Source organism: Sander lucioperca, chromosome 11 (genome assembly GCF_008315115.2).
Source record: "Sander lucioperca isolate FBNREF2018 chromosome 11, SLUC_FBN_1.2, whole genome shotgun sequence".
In the NCBI taxonomy this organism is placed as follows: Eukaryota; Metazoa; Chordata; class Actinopteri; order Perciformes; family Percidae; genus Sander; species Sander lucioperca.
In genome coordinates this window covers 39,552,195-39,567,194 of record NC_050183.1, presented here as the reverse complement: position 1 = coordinate 39,567,194, position 15,000 = coordinate 39,552,195, and the positions used below count along the sequence as shown (strand labels likewise).

The following is a 15,000-nucleotide window of genomic DNA, read 5'->3' as shown; positions in this document are numbered from 1 at the left end:
ACGACAACAAAGGGACAGCCAGAGTGTCTGAAGAGGATCAATAAGGTGTTGAGAGCAGTCTCCGTCGGCACAGAAAGGGAGAAACATCAGAGCAGAGGGAAGCTGTGGACATTCACAAGATGTAAGTTATAAACTCGGCTGTTTGATTTCACATTTTAATGTTTGTGTGGATTTGCAGAAGAGGGATTGTATTCAACGTAATACTGCATGTAAAATCTGATTTATATAATGATGAGGTTTCCAGTTTTCCTTAAAACTCTTTTTGTTCATTTCTCAATATTTAAGTTATCTTCTCTGATACATCCGGAGTCCTCAAACGTATCACTCAAAGGTCCGCATCTAAAAAACTATACGCTACAAATATCTGAGTATTAACAGTTGTATGTTTGTACTTTTTTTTTTTTTTGATAACTTTTTTGAGACATTTTTAGGCCTTTATTTGACAGGACAGCTTAGACTTGAAAGGGGAGGGGGGGGGGATGACATGCAGCAAAGGGACACAGGTGGGTTTGGTGATGGTGATTTTGGGGCTGTTTCATGTTAAACCCACCAGACTCCATGTAAATAATCAGTACTTTTATCATCTTAAAACACACTTCATTCAAAGTGGACAGAAACTAAATAAAACTATCAAAAGCCGTCTTGGTTCATCTTTCCACTGTTCCAACAATCACCACTCTGGTTTGGTTGAAATAAACCCTTAATTCACCCATTTACATGTGGAGATATGCTGGCTCTATACACGCTAAAAGTACTGATTATTTACATGGAGTCTGGTGTAGTTTGGTGATGGTGATTTCGCGGCTGTTTCATGTTAAACTAAAAGGATCTTACTCTTTAACTAAAAGGTCTATCTCTGTAGAGATCCTTTCATAATGTTGTCAGACACCAACTTTCAAAGATTGTTGATATCATCACTCACTTAGACTTAGTCTATGAGGTTTATTAATTAGTAACACGTATTTCAAGGTCTGTCTCGTTTATATTTCTGATATTTGATATCACCCTCCCTCTCTCCCTCTCTCTCTCCCTCTCCCCCTCTCTCTCTCTCTCTCTCTCTCTCTCTCTCTCTCCCTCTCTCTCTCTCTCTCTCTCTCTCTCTCCCTCTCTCTCCCTCTCTCTCTCATCTCTCTCTCTCTCTCCCTCTCTCTCTCTCTCTCTCCCTCTCTCTCTCTCTCTCTCTCTCTCTCTCTCCCCTTTAAGATGCAGCTGAATGTGATGAATAGTTAAATCTCTGATTTGCATCCTGAGGGACTGGGTTATAAACTGTCTCCCTAAACATAAAGACAGGCTGTTCTTCTGTCTGTTTCTCACTCCGCCAACATTTGAATATAATTTTCATATTATTTACTCTAACATTATTTTAACACAAATTCACAAAGTCCAACAGGAAACGTATATGAGTGCAAATATTTAGTAATATATATAGTGTTACACTGTTGACGTGTGTGTGTGTGTGTGTGTGTGTCTCTGTGTGTGTGTGTGTGTGTGTGTGTGTGTGTGTGTGTGTCTCTGTGTGTATGTGTGTGTGTCTCTCTGTGTGTGTGTGTGTGTGTCTCTGTGTGTGTCTCTGTGTGTGTGTTTGTGTGTATGTGTGTGTGTCTCTGTGTGTGTCTCTGTGTGTATGTGTGTGTGTCTCTGTGTGTGTCTCTGTGTGTATGTGTGTGTGTCTCTGTGTGTATGTGTGTGTGTGTGTGTGTGTGTGTGTGTCTCTGTGTGTGTGTGTGTGTGTGTGTGTGTGTGTCTCTGTGTGTCTCTCTGTGTGTATGTGTATGTGTGTGTGTGTCTCTGTGTGTGTGTGTGTGTGTGTGTGTCTCTGTGTGTCTCTCTGTGTGTATGTGTATGTGTGTGTGTGTGTGTGTCTCTGTGTGTGTGTGTCTCTGTGTGTATGTGTGTGTGTCTCTCTGTGTGTATGTGTGTGTGTCTCTGTGTGTGTATGTGTGTGTGTGTGTGTGTGTGTGTGTGTGTTGTAACTTCAGTAAATGCAACATCTTTTCCAAAAGTCAGTGAGTAATGGTGTAAAATAATCCTGATTTCATACCAAAAATAACTGTTTATTATCATCTAACAGGGTGAAGATGCAGTGGAGTCTGTTGGTGTTGATTGTGATGGGTAAGTGGATCATCTGGACAGCTCACTCCTCATCAACTCCAACTCACATTTCAGTTAAGAATATGGTCACCAAACCCACCAGACTCCATGTAAATAATCAGGACTTTTAGCGTGTATAGAGCCAGCATATCTCCACCAGACTCCATGTAAATAATCAGGACTTTTAGCGTGTATAGAGCCAGCATATCTCCACATGTAAATGGGTGAATTAAGGGTTTATTTCAATCAAACCAGAGTGGTGATTGTTGGAACAGTGGAAAGATGAACCAAGACGGCTTTTGATAGTTTGATTTAGTTTCTGTCCACTTTGAATGAAGTGTGTTTTATGATAAAAGTCCTGATTATTAACATGGAGTCTGGTGGGTTTAGCGAACGCAATTTGACGGATGTTTTTTATATTTTAAAAAAAGGATCTTTTTTTATTTTGTTTCCGTTACTGGACCAAATTTTTATGCCAACATATTTTAGTTAGCATGTATTAGCATTATAGCACATGCTACCATGTTAGCATATGCTAGCATGTTAACAAATTAAGTCTGGGGGGTGTGTTGATGGTTATTTTGGGGCTGTTTCATGTTAAACAAAAAGGATCTTACTCTTTAACATCAGTCACTTAGACACAAAAACATGAGTCCAGGTTTTAAAACAAAAAAAGTTACCTTTTAATGAACAGATGCTTGTCTAGCTCTCAGCTCCATCGCTGCAGTTTCTTCTCTGTTATCAGGTCAGTGTTCCTCCATTGGGGGTCAGCTGTGTGACTACCACTTCATTGGAGAGAATATGACCTGGAAAGAAGCCAAGGATTATTGCAAAAAGAACCACACTGACCTGGCCACAGTGTCTAACCAGACAGACATGAAGAGACTCCTTAACTCCACGACTGAACAGTATCAAGGTGGAGCCTGGATTGGGCTGCAAGACAAAACAACAAACACTGTGTGTCGCTGGCGCTGGTCTCAGTCAGGGGTGGAGTTCAACGTGACTGAGAGTAAATGGTCTCAAGGACAGCCGGATAATTTAGGCAATCAGAAGAACTGTGTGATGATGAATGGTGGCACATGGCATGACGACTCTTGTTCTACAAAATATAACTTTATCTGCTATGAAGGTGAGAATATGTGGCGCATAGAGTCTGTTCTCCCCCAAAAAACTCCCCAGAAGTGGTTTGTTCCAGCATCATTCTGACCTATATTCATGTTTCTAGTGGCGGCGCCCTCTAGTGGCCGTAGTAGTTCTGACTACCAGAGAAGGTATCGGTCACGGTTTTAAACACGTCATCAATGTTGTGAAGCGGTCCCAGTTTGGTTAGTTTAGACACCAAAACTACTGAGTTAAGTTGATAAAAAAGATGGAGGTTTGGGTTCAAACTAGGGATGCACCAAATCCAGATTTTTGGGGTTTGCCGTACCTGAAGTTGCTGCATTTTAGCTGCTGTCTGTAGATTCCTTCATGCACAACTCATATTCTTCCAGATGTTTCCTACCAGATGTTGTAACAGCGGTGATGTTGTGTATAGTTTAGGGTCCTCGCCACCACCAGACTAATCAGCATTACAGATTGAACATGTAGCTGGACTTGAATGGCCTTCTTTTGACTGAAAGTTCTGCCAAACTACACTTTTTCTGCTCACCAGTTCCATTTCACTTCTTCACAGCCTACTGCATTGAACGCTCCACCTACGTAAACACCTTCCCGTAATCAACGGCGCCGTCATTACGTCGACCAGCGTAGCGCACAGAGTGCAAAAGTAGGGTTCGGTGGGAAATATTCTAAGATTCAGCAGAAACCCAACCCCGTCAAAAAGCCCAATATTCAGCCGATTCAGAAGCCCATTCCTGGATTCGGTGCATCCCTGCTCAAATCAGACGTGACTTCACTTCCTGAAGGTGACCACGTGACTCAGAACCTGACGTAGCTCCGTTTGTTCCTTAAAATTAAAAAAACTCTGTTTCCTATTCTTTTCTAACGGGACATGAACCCCGGTCTCCTGGGTGAAAGTCCTGTGTTTGTTTGACCCCCCCCCGCCCCCCCAACTTGCTTCCCTGGGAGGAAGTCCCCCCCACACCCTGCCTCCTTACCAGGACATTTGGCGCTCTTCTACTTCCTCACCTTACTTCCTGCTTTGCTCCCGTCAGAACTACTACGGCCACTAGAGGGCGCCGCCACTAGAAACATGAATATAGGTCAGAATGATGCTGGAACAAACCACTTCTGGGGGAGTTTTTTAGGGGAGTAAAGTCTCTGAATTGATATCACATTATTGTTTTGAAATAAGAATAATGTAGGATTTTATGAGACTCAATAAAAACAAAAAAGTTTGTCTGTGTGTTCCACAGAACACAACAAGACCGGCAAAACATTTCGTATCAGTGACGATATCAGTCCCTCTGTGATGACCTGGCTAGATGCTCAGAGCTACTGCAGAGATAATCACACTGACCTGATCAGTGGAGTCAAACAGCTAGAAGACTTCAAGACACAGCACCCAAATCATGCAGGAAGACATTTCTGGATCGGCCTGTTCAGAGACAGCTGGAGTTGGTCAGATGGGAGCAGTTTCTCTTTCAGACTCTGGGATAAAGATGAACCTGAGGATGATGACTCTGATGATGATGACTCTGATGATGATGACTCTAAGAAGACATGTGCTATGACTACGTCAGATGGAAAATGGAGCTCTGATGACTGTAATAATAAAAAACCCTTCTTCTGCTACGACGGTGAGTTTATCAGAAGTCTCTCTAACGGTACTGTACATCTACATCTGTTTAATGATTTACTTTATTTAGTAGTTTATTATAAGAATTATGGTCTGAGGTTCATCGTTGTTGAATATCTTGATGATGATATAACTCACGATAAATAAACAGATAAAGTTTTCTCAGTTCTGCTAAAATACAACAAACTGCTTGTTAGATTTAAAACAAATGAAAGGAAATAATTTCCAACTTTCTTTTGTTGAACAAATTGGATGTTGAGTTGAATATAAAAGGCAGCACTAAAAATAGAACAACAGATACATTTTATCATTTCATCTTTTAGACCGACTTTACTGTCTTTTAAAAGGCTGTAGCGAGCTCCATTTTAAAGTTAGAAAGAAGATGAAGAAGAAAGAAGAATCATTAAAACATAGATGATCTAAGGAATCCATTTAGTTCCACGTTAACTTGAGAACATGGATATATAATGTTTTAAAAAGTTTCTCTTAGCATCACTGTCGTGCCAATAATGACGTTAAATCAAACCCTCTCGTGTAATATTGCTTCATCACAAAATATATAATCTAATGTTACAGCTGTTATTTAAACTGTGCTTGTATCCATGGGCGGAGCATTTGGGTCTCTGCCACTAATTGACTCCGCCCCTGATTGACTCCGCCCCTGATTGATTGACTCCCCTTCTCCCCTGATAGATTCAGTGATCCTGATCAAGGAGAACATGACCTGGGAGGAAGCGTTATACTACTGCAGAGATCACTATCGTGATCTTGTCTCCATCACCAACCAGGACGAGCAGCTCTGGGTCCAGGAGAGAGCCAAGATGGCCTCCACTCCCTACGTGTGGCTGGGACTGCGCTACACCTGCACTCTGGACCTCTGGTTCTGGGTCACTGACGAGATGGTCTGCTACAACAACTGGGGCCCCGACCAGCCTGGGGACAACTGCACCACGGCTGGAGCCATGGACCGAGAGGGAACGTGGGTCAAAAAGGACGACGACAAACAGTTTAATTTCATCTGTTCCAAGTAAAAACCAGCAGAATGTAACTAAGTACATTTACTCAAGTACAGTACTTTAGTAATAATGTTGTTAAGATGAGGTACTTTACTTATTTCTTAAAGTTAATATTTCAAGAAAAAAGTCGTAATATTTCAAATAAAAAGTCGTAATATTTTAAGAACAAAGTTGTAATATTTTCAGGAAAAAGTTGTATTATTTTCAGGAAAAAGTCGTAATGTTTTGGCAAAAAAATTGTAATATTTTGGGAAAAATGTCATAATATTTATGTAAAAAACTCTTCATATTTCAAGTAAAAAATTAATAATATTTCTAGTAAACAAAAAAAATAAAAAATCATAATATTTCAAGTAAAAAAGTGGTAATATTTTGGGAAAATTATCGTAATATTTTGAGAAAAATATCATAATATTTTGGGATAAATATCGTAATATTTGGGGATAAATATAATATTTCAAGTTAAAAAGTCATAATATTTTAAGAAGAAAATCATAATATTTCAGTAAGAAAGTTGTAATATAGTAGACTGGGTAAACCAGCCCAATCTGCTGGTGATTTGATTCCTCCCTGCAGCTCAGGCTGGATACCTGTACGTTTATCTCTCCTGCTTCCATTATAAATGTGTGGGAACCAATCACAAACTGGCTTATCCACCTGCAGCCTGAACTATGAAGCAAGATCAACATGTCCTGGATTTATTTCAGTTCCCCAGCTCCACTAACCCTAACAACCACGGTCCCGTATAACCTGTGTCACGACGGTGGTTAACAACTAGTTCAACCCAGGGTTTCCTAATCCAGCGATGAGCGCGTTCACATAAAAGAGGCGGGGTTTGCACAGCACGACCAATCGCAAACATCTACCGGAGCCGCATATTATATATAAGAAGAGCAAATTATAATTCTACATAAATATGAAGAACACAGACACAGTTTAACAGGCAAAACACAATACAGTCGCTGCTTCCTAAAACAGGAGGAAAGCTGGGAGAAAAATAGCCGACGCTGTAAATGCATAAATCAAGACGCTTATCAATATCACTTCCCCATCAGTCAGGACCAAGATCTGACCATAACTACACTTGTGCTTTCTATAAACTGTCGTTGTTTTAGCCTATTATTTCAGTTGCAACCCTGGCAGTGGGAAGTGATTGTGAGAGCAAATAAAAAAAATATAAAAACATAATTCAAATCAATATACGCATTAGCAACACACGGCTCAACACGGTAACTTTTTCAAGTAAAAAAAGTCGTAATATTTCAAGTAAAAAAGTCGTAATATTTTGGGACAACGACCATTTTAATTTCATCTTTTCCACATAAAACCAGCAGGATGTAACTAAGTACATTTACTCAAATACTGTACTTCAGTAATAATGTTGTTGAGATGAGGTACTTATATCTCAAAGTTAATATGTCATGAAAAACATTGTAATATTTTGGGAAAAAAGTCATAATCAAGAAAGATGTAGGAATTTATATCTCAAAGTAAATATTTCAAGCAATATTTTGGGAAAAAAGACGTAATATTTCAAGTAAAAGAGTCGGAATATTTCGGTAAAAAAATCATAATATTTTAAGAAGAAAGTTGTAATATAGATGTTTAACTTTACATTTTAACAGTGTGGGATTAATACTTTTACTGAAGTTAAGGATGTGTTTTATTAATTTACTCACTTTGTTTGCAGTGGTGTGACGTTGACATACTGTGTGTCCTCTGGGATTATTGAATGGCATTCTGGGAAATGTAGGAACTTATATGTCAAAGTAAATATTTCAAGAAAGTTGTAATATTTCAAGAAAAAGACGTAATATTTCAAGTAAAAAAAGTCTGAATATTTCTGAAAAATTTTCGTAATAATTCATGTAAAAAGTCATAATATTTTGGCAAAAATATGGTAATGTTTTGGGATAAATATCGTAATATTTCAAGTAAAAAAGTTGTAATATTTTAAGAAGAAAATCATAATATTTCAGGAAGAAAGTTGTAATATAGTAGACTGGGTAAACCAGCCCAATCTGCTGGTGATTTGATTCCTCCCTGCAGCTCAGGCTGGATACCTGTACGTTTATCTCTCCTGCTTACATTATAAATGTGCAGGAACCAATCACAAACTGGCTTATCAATCTGGCGCGCTATTGGTGGATTTAACATGATGACGATAGAGAAGAGACCAAGCAGCTTGTTGTTTACATTCAACATGACGGCAACCGAAGCGCAGCGACCCATTGATGCCGCTGTCGCTGCTACGTCACCTGGATCGTTGCTCTGATTGGTTGAAGGACTGTCCAATTGCATCATTTGAACTATGCCCGTTGATCCCGCCTCTTGTGCAGAGAAAATCCAGAGCAGACTCCCCAGACTAATGTTCAATCTTAAAGATGGAGCTTGGTCTGCTGATAGCAGGACTAGTAATATAGATCTTTAACTTTACATTTTAACAGTGTGGGATTAATACTTTTACTGAAGTTAAGGATGTGTTTTATTCATTTACTCACTTTGTTTGCAGTGGTGTGACGCTGACATACTGTGTGTCCTCTGGGATTATTGAATGGCATTCTGGGAAATGTAGGAATTTATATTTCAAAGTAAATAATTCAAGAAAAAATGTCATAATATTTTTTTTTTTAAAAGTTGTAATATTTTGGGACAATTTTATTGAATGGCAAAAAAAGTAAATAAAAAAGTCGTGATATTTTGGGGAAAAAGTCGTAATATAAGTAACAAAATCATAATATTTAAAAAAAAGTCGTTATATTTCAATTCTAAAAAGTCATAATATTTTCGGAAAAAAGTCATAATATTTCAGAAAAATTTAATATTTTGGCGGAAAAGTCATAATATTATAAGTAAAAAAATCATAATATTTAAAAAAAAGTAAAAAAAAGTCATAACATTTCAAGTAAAAAAGTTATAATATTTTGGTAAAAAGTCGTAATACTTAAAGAAAAAAAGTCGTAATATTTTTACACGTGTGAAGTTCTGGTGAATATCTGATGTTATATTTTGTAAAATCTGATTCTGATGATCATATTGTTTCTTGAGTTTTATGTAACCAAAGAAGAGTTTTCTCTGAGTCTAAATAAACTGTTAAACCACAGAGTGGTCCTCTCTTTTCACTAACCCAAAATCCTGTTATCACATCATGATACTGGGTCTCTGTGTACTGGGTCTGTGTATACTAGGTCTGTGTGTACTGGGTCTGTGTGTACTAGGTCTGTGTGTACTGGGTCTGTGTGTACTGGGTCTGTGTGTTCTGGGTCTGTGTGTACTGGGTCTCTGTGTGTACTATGTCTGTGTGTACTGGGTCTGTGTGTTCTGGGTCTGTGTGTTCTGGGTCTGTGTGTTGGATTGCTAACATTATTAAATGGTGATTATTATCAGTGTTGGGCAAGTTACTTCCAAAACGTAATACATTATAGATTACTAGTTACTTAGTCATTTGAGAGTAATTAGTTATATTACAATATTACTGTCTCTGAATTGTAATGCATTACACTACTTTTGCATTACTTTTGAGTTACTTTCACCAAAATAACAGGGGAAGTTTGATTTGGCAGCTAGCTTGTGAATTTCACCACCGGATCAATAAAGTCTCATCTTTATCCACTTTAATACATCATAGATTATTCATATTTTGTATAATTAATATAAATATGCAAAGTAACTAAAGCTATACAAAATAGATAAGTAAAACATATAATAGGCAAGTAGGAGAAAATGAAAATACTCAAAAGTATGGCATTGTTGTAAAATGTTTGTTTATAGCACTTCAATAAGAAATTCATGTTGTTTAGTTTAAAACACTCTAAAGGAAATGTTCAATTATAGTGTGATTAAAACTCACTATTAACATTATTTACAGTACTTGATTTACAGCTGATTTGTGAAAAGGTAGCCTACACAACCTTATTTAACAGTAATTTAGTTTTACTGCAAATAGTCACAGGAAGTGCTTTTATTTTGAAGTATGCTACACGGAAGTTGTCTGTTGTGTCGCTACTCTTGCTAGCTTACTGAGATGCAACATGTCTGTCATGCTGAAGTTGTCACTTTCTTGTTTGTAAAACTGCAACATATTGAACAGTAAATGGTCACAGTAAAAGACAAGCGCTTTTGGTCGTCATTCGAAGCCATTCCACTACAGGCAGAGTTACTCTCCACGGCTGATAAAATGCAATGATATTTACGTGTAGCAAGCCTCAACATTAATTCCTGACATGTTTATATCTGTCAGCCGCTGACGTACCGTCACCTGTTGGGACATACATGCTGACGTACCGTCACCTGTTGGGACATACATGCTGACGTACCGTCACCTGTTGGGACATACATGCTGACGTACCGTCACCTGTTGGGACATACATGCTGACGTACCGTCACCTGTTGGGACATACATGCTGTCCGTACCGTCACCTGTTGGGACATACATGCTGACGTACCGTCACCTGTTGGGACATACATGCTGTCCGTACCGTCACCTGTTGGGACATACATGCTGTCCGTACCGTCACCTGTTGGGACATACATGCTGTCCGTACCGTCACCTGTTGGGACATACATGCTGACGTACCGTCACCTGTTGGGACATACATGCTGTCCGTACCGTCACCTGTTGGGACATACATGCTGTCCGTACCGTCTCTGGTTCTGGCTCTGACCACGGGAACAGAAACAGGACAGCTCACTTCAACGCAACGTAATAACTCCTGAAAATAATATCCATCTCGCAAATGTATTTGTCTCTGCAGTCATCTCAACCATCGAATACAGCGACAGGAAATAATACGGCTTTTTTTTTTTCCTGTGAAGAAATGTGTCGCGGTGTTGGTGAATTCTTAAAAAAACAATGCACCACTAAATGTTGCGTTAAAATGCGTTGTAACTCGCGTTACTGAGATTGTAACGAGTATAATATTACCGAAATTTAATTAGTAATGCGTTATATTACTGCGTTACAGCAAAAAGGAATACATTACTGTAATTGCGTTACTTTTGTAACGCGTTACTCCCAACACTGATTATTAACTGAGCAGCTAATCAACAAATTTAATTAAATCAACAGTCAATCCAATATTTTCCATCTTCTTCTTAACACCAACATGTAATTCCATTCTCAAATGTTTAAACTCACAACTTTAAAGCACTTGAAACACATAAACACCTTAGGGACCGTCTACAAACTACAACACCTTAGGGACCGTCTACAAGCAATAATACATATAATAATAAATTAATCCTTATCTTATTCTTTGGTATTTTTCATTTCTCACAAATGAGAAAGGGTTCAGCTAGTCAAAGTAAATACACACTAAATGTCTGTAGAGGAGCGCTTCCAGGACTCAAATTGTTTGCTTGAGGTGCTCTTTGGATGGGACAATCATATATAGCAAAACTTCATCTTAAACCTTTAAAAACTTGATTGACCATATACCACTGTCACTAAGGAAAGAAAAAACAACTAAACCAGAGAGAAGGTTTCTGGATTGAACTGCAGGCCACTAGATACCCAGGCCTGAACCAAGAACTTGATTTTAGTGTCTTCCTGTAAACCATACCCTTTATTTTTAATATGTGTTGTAGTGATGCATGCATTGTATGTAACTTTTGTGTGTAGTCATGAAAACTCTGTTCTATTAAGTGCCAAGGAGGACATCTAGTGGTCTTTGTATAATACTACAACCCTAAACCTGCCTCTGCCAAAAAACAGTGTTTCTCAAATGGGGGTACTTGTCCCCCAAGGGGTACTTTGGAGGACTGCAGAGGGTACGTGTCCCCCTAGGGGTACTCTGGAGGACTGCAGGGGGTACGTGTCCCCCTAGGGATACTCTGCAGGACTGCAGGGGGTCTGTGTCCCCCTAGGGGTACTCTGGAGGACTGTACGGGGTACATGTCCCCCTAGGGGTACTTTGGAGGACTGCAGGGGGTCCCTGTCCCCATAGGGGTACTCTGGAGGACTGCAGGGGGTACGTGTACCCCTAGGGGTATTTTGGAGGACTACAGGGGGTACGTGTCCCCCTTGGGGTACTTTGGCGGACTGCAGGGGGTATGTGTCCCCTTAGAGGTACTTTGGAGGACTGCAGGGGGTACGTGTCCCCCTAGGGGTACTCTGGAGGACAGCAGGGGGTACGTGTCCCCCTAGGGGTACTCTGGAGGACTGCAGGGGGTACGTGTCCCCCTAGGGGTACTCTGGAGGACTGCAGGGGGTACGTGAGATATTTAACAAATGTTTAATAGTAATAAGGCTGTTGTCCAGAACATTGTTCCTCTTCATGTAGACTTTATTTTCCTACCAAAAATGTGACATTTGTGTCTCCTTCTTTGGACCTAATCTATCCTTCCTTCCTTCCTTCTACTTTTTACAAGTTCCTCGCTTTTTTCGAAGTTATGTCACTGTTTTTGAAGTTTTTGGGTTAGGGTTAAGTTTGTGGGTTTTAGGGTTTTTGGGTTAGGGTTGAAGTTTTTGATGGTATTTTCGACCTATTCTTGCATTACTTTCTTCCGTCTTTCTACCATCTTTTTCCAAGGTTTAGTCTGTTTACAGTTTGTCTCCTTTTCTCATCAGCATTTAAATGTTTTTTCAGGTCCAAGTCTGTTGTTTAGTAAATCTATCGCTGACAGCGCTGTACTGTTCTTTATATAGACTTTTCTTTCTACCAAAAATGATTAGCGCTGGTCAGGGGGTACTTGGCTTAAAGAAACAATTCAAAAGGGGTACATTATTGAAAAAAGTTTGAGAACCACTGCTGTAAACCATACCCTTTATTTTTAATATGTTGTAGTGATGCATGCATTGTATGCTGCAGTGGCCCCTAGTGGCTGCAGGGCCCCTAGTGGCTGCAGGGCCCCTAGTGGCTGCAGGGCCCCCTAGTAGCTTCAGTGGCCCCTAGTAGCTGCAGGGTTCCCTAGTGGCTGCAAGACCCCCTAGTGGCTGCAGGGCCCCCCAAGTGTCTGTAGTGGCCCCTAGTAGCTGCAGGGCCCACTAGTGGCTGCAGGGCCCCCTAGTTGAAGGAGAACTTGGCAGATTTGCTGATTCTGAGACTCAGAAATTCCCCCAGAAGAAGCAGAGAGTTTGTGAATCGGCTGCTTTAAAAAAATGTAATCTTAACTTTGCTTGATTTGCTGAACTCTAAGATGCAAAACTCATTCACAGCAACAAAAACTAAAGGACAGACTCTGATTATTATTCTAAGTGTCTGACAACATTATGAAAGGATCTCTACAGAGATATTCCTTTTAGTTAAAGAGTAAGATCCTTTTAGTTTAACATGAAACAGCCCCAAAATCACCATCACCAAACTCCACCAGACTCCATGTAAATAATCAGGACTTTTAGCGTGTATAGAGCCAGCGTATTTCGACATGTAAATCAGTAAGCTATGTGTTTATTTCAACCAAAACTAGAGTTGTGATGGTTGGAAAAGTGGAAAGACGACCCAAAACGGCTTTTAATAGTTTTATTTTGTTTCTGTGGACTTTGAATGAAGTGTGTTTTAAGATGCTTAAATGATTGTTTATTTACATGGAGTCTGGTGGGTTTAGCGAACGCGATTTCGCAGATGTTTTTATGTTTTTATGTTTAAAAAAGGATCTTACTCTTTAACTAAAAGGTCTATCTCTGTAGGGATCCTTTCATAATGTTTTCAGACACTCAGAATAATAATCTGAGTCTGTCAGCAGCAACAACAGAACTTTTAATGGACGTGTATGTTTGTTAATCTTATCTTGACTAAAATATATATATATATATATATATATATATATAGCATCACCTCAAACAGAAGTTTCCAGGCAATGACACAGATGTGACACGTTGATATTTTAATATTCAAATGACGACAACGAAATGACAGCCAGAGTTTAACTATTAACAGGATCAATAAGGTGTTGAGAGCAGTCTCCGTCGGCACAGAAAGGGAGAAACATCAGAGCAGAGGGAAGCTGTGTGAATGACATGCAGCAAAGGGTCGCAGGTGGGTTTGGTGATGGTGATTTTGGGGCTGTTTCATGTTAAACCCACCAGACTCCATGTAAATAATGAGTACTTTAATCATCTTAAAACAGACTTCATTCAAAGTGGACAGAAACTAAATAAAACTACCAAAAGCCGTCTTGGTTCATCTTTCCACTGTTCCAACAATCACCACTCTGGTTTGGTTGAAATAAACCCTTAATTCACCCATTTACATGTGGAGATATGCTGGCTCTATACACGCTAAAAGTACTGATTATTTACATGGAGTCTGGTGGAGTTTGGTGATGGTGATTTCGGGGCTGTTTCATGTTAAACTAAAAGGATCTTACTCTTTAACTAAAAGGTCTATCTCTTACTTTGTGTATTTGAGTATGTTAATACAAGAACAGCAACATCATGCTGGTGGCAGCAAAAGGCCTATATCTTAAACTATAATCCTATTACATTATGTTAAGAGTGTGTATTACTTATCAACATTTACATGTCCATGTAAACAAGTTTAAGGACTGACATTTCACCAAAACTAAATTTTCTGCAAAAGATATTCCCAGAAAGATTGGTTGTAAATATTAAGAATTGAGACAAATGAACAAATTAGTGATCTGTTAATTTGTCTCAATTCTTAATATTTACAGTACAGTTATGATTTGACATTACCAACACATATCACGGTAATGTGTCACACCACTAACATTAGCTTTGAACAGATAAAGGAAATAAACACAGTCAACTTGGCCTAAAATTACCTTATGAAGTTGGACATAACATTAGCTGAGTAATAACTAAAACATGAACTGCATGGCATATAAAAGTGAATGTTATTTAAACAATGGTACGACCAGATTCTCCAATATGATCACAACAAAGCAGAGCACTGCTCTTATTCAGTTCAGCACATGATACTTTCTGCATCACTTGTCTTGCACTTGCATGCAGCAGAGCAACAGACGAGACTTTTTACATTTACATCGTGCACTCATGGGGCTCAGCATGAATTCTTGCAGGAAGACTTCTGTTGTTCAGGAGGTCTGTTAATGGTGAACTCAGGAAACGTTTCCCTCTCTTGGCCTTTGGAATTAAAATACCCCCACATCATCACATACCCTTCACCATACCCCCACATCATCACATACCCTTCATACCCCCACATCATCACATCCCCTTCACCATACCTA

At 39.2% G+C, this 15,000-nt stretch overlaps 1 protein-coding gene and 1 long non-coding RNA gene across 2 annotated transcripts in view; both read left to right on the top strand.

Annotated features, from left to right (window-relative positions):
* LOC116036412 overlaps nt 1–3,030 on the top strand; it is a 3,068-nt gene extending 38 nt beyond the window's left edge. The window contains exons 1-3 of the long non-coding RNA XR_004898766.1: nt 1–121; nt 2,072–2,112; nt 2,837–3,030. The exon at nt 1–121 is cut by the window's left edge and continues 38 nt beyond it. This is a non-coding gene — a long non-coding RNA (uncharacterized LOC116036412). The remainder of the gene's footprint in view (nt 122–2,071; nt 2,113–2,836) is intronic.
* Nucleotides 1–15,000, top strand: part of LOC116034448 (nuclear factor 1 A-type-like) — a 380,609-nt gene that overhangs the window by 53,383 nt on the left and 312,226 nt on the right. The window lies entirely within an intron of this gene.